Source organism: Triticum dicoccoides, chromosome 7A, assembly GCF_002162155.2.
Source record: "Triticum dicoccoides isolate Atlit2015 ecotype Zavitan chromosome 7A, WEW_v2.0, whole genome shotgun sequence".
NCBI classification, from domain to species: Eukaryota; Viridiplantae; Streptophyta; class Magnoliopsida; order Poales; family Poaceae; genus Triticum; species Triticum dicoccoides.
The window spans coordinates 136,062,060-136,063,895 of NC_041392.1; positions in this window are offsets into that span (position 1 = coordinate 136,062,060).

Sequence of the window (1,836 nt, forward strand, 5' to 3'; positions counted from 1 at the left end):
GGGTCACGGCGATGGCCGCCAGGATGTAGTGCTTCGGGCCCCACAAGCCATCAGTGAACTTCCCAGTGCTGGTCGCCATGGAAAACAAAAACTTGCTCTCCCCTCCTAGGTAGAGGCTGTCGATATGTGTATGGACTTCGTATGGTGCATGCGCAGAAGGCAACATGGTAACGGGGTGAAAGTGAAACCAGGCCGGGTATCGCCATGTTATCCCGATCCATTGTCTGGGCGGGGTTTTGCTAGAGTAATTTTGCGGGAAGAGCAGAGTAATTTTCCCCGCTGTGATCACCGTCTCGCCGTCCAGCCAGCGAGCGGCAAGAGCTCAATACAACAATGTATTCGCCGGTGGTAGAAAATGAGCAATAGGAGCACATCAAGTCTCAAACATTCAGACAACATCATAACTTGTTTTTCTATAACTTGTTGATAAGCATAGGAGTACATCACAGTATATTGCGCCTTAAAAATCAGACATAAATCTTCCATATCTAAATGGGAGAGGATTTGTGATACGCAAGTGCGGGGGCATGCATGTTCCTGATGCCTGCTTTTTATTTTGGCTTCCGATTTTCAAAGCTTTAAAAGTTAAGTTATGTTTTCATATTCGTATTTCTTGTGACCAGTGCTTTCAAATAAAATCCATTTTGAATTTTAATGACTTTTTAAAAAAATATGTTAAAATTAAATGTTGAAACTTAGTACGAGCGACCGATAAAAAATAATTATTTTGTGTTTACAATCGATAGAAAAAATTGCTTGAAATTATATATGTGAAATTGGTTGAAACCTGACAGTTTTAGATTCAAAAACCGTAAGTTTCATCATTGAAAGTTAAACTTTTTGAGGGATTTATTTTCTTTTTTATTGTGCCCTTGTGCGAAATTGAACTACTAGGAGAATCACGAGGCAAAACGAGCGGGCGGCAGGACTTGGCAGATGACTACTCCCGCACTAGTGTGCACCTTTCCATTTCCGTATCTAAATGGAAAAATAGCTGCCCTTACTACCGTATTTCTTTCACCATGCAAGCATGCAACATGAATGCCTTCTATATTATAGATACCAATCTTCCCACACGCGCGCATCGCTCCTTCCATGTCCGACTTGGGCGGCACCGGCCCTCCCCCGCCTTCGTCCCGATCCCACCGCCCTCTCCCTCGTCGTCACTGGTGTCCCTCTCTGGGCAAAGCCTAGAGGAAGCCGCCGGCAGTCGGCCCTGCTTCTTTGCCCACGGGGCGGTCAGCCCGTGGCGGCTAGTTGGTGGCTTGCGCGCTGCCACTCGGATCGAGGGTGTGGGGTCATCGTCGACAAACTCGACGTGGGAAGATTTAGAGTGATGAAGGAGGGTTGTGGCTCGCGCAGGGCAGGATGGTGAGGTATGTGTGGCCCTGTACCGTCGGCCGCGGGTGCCGAGGAGCGGCGGTTCGGCCCGTGGGAGTCGAGATAAGGAAATATGGTTGGATGAAGAAAAAATGGTTGCTAGATGTTGGATTTACTATGAGGGACCGACTTCAATTTCAATTTTCACCCAACTGAATTACGAATAGCCTGTCCATTGAATAGCCTGTCCCGTAATGGACATTACACGTACGTGTGCACGTATAATCAAAGGGACCTTTTTTTTTCTTAGGTACTTCAAAAAACATCTTACAATAGTCACTTTCATCGATGGCCATTAGATCTTCATCTAATGGCTGAAAATAGATCAACATTGCTTATGTCCAACCTCCACCATCTTATTCCTCACGTAGTCACTGGCCAACACAGGACTAACTGCCTACCTCCCACCGCCCCACCCCCCAAAGCCGGGGGCTTTCGTTGCCCAGCCCTCCCATC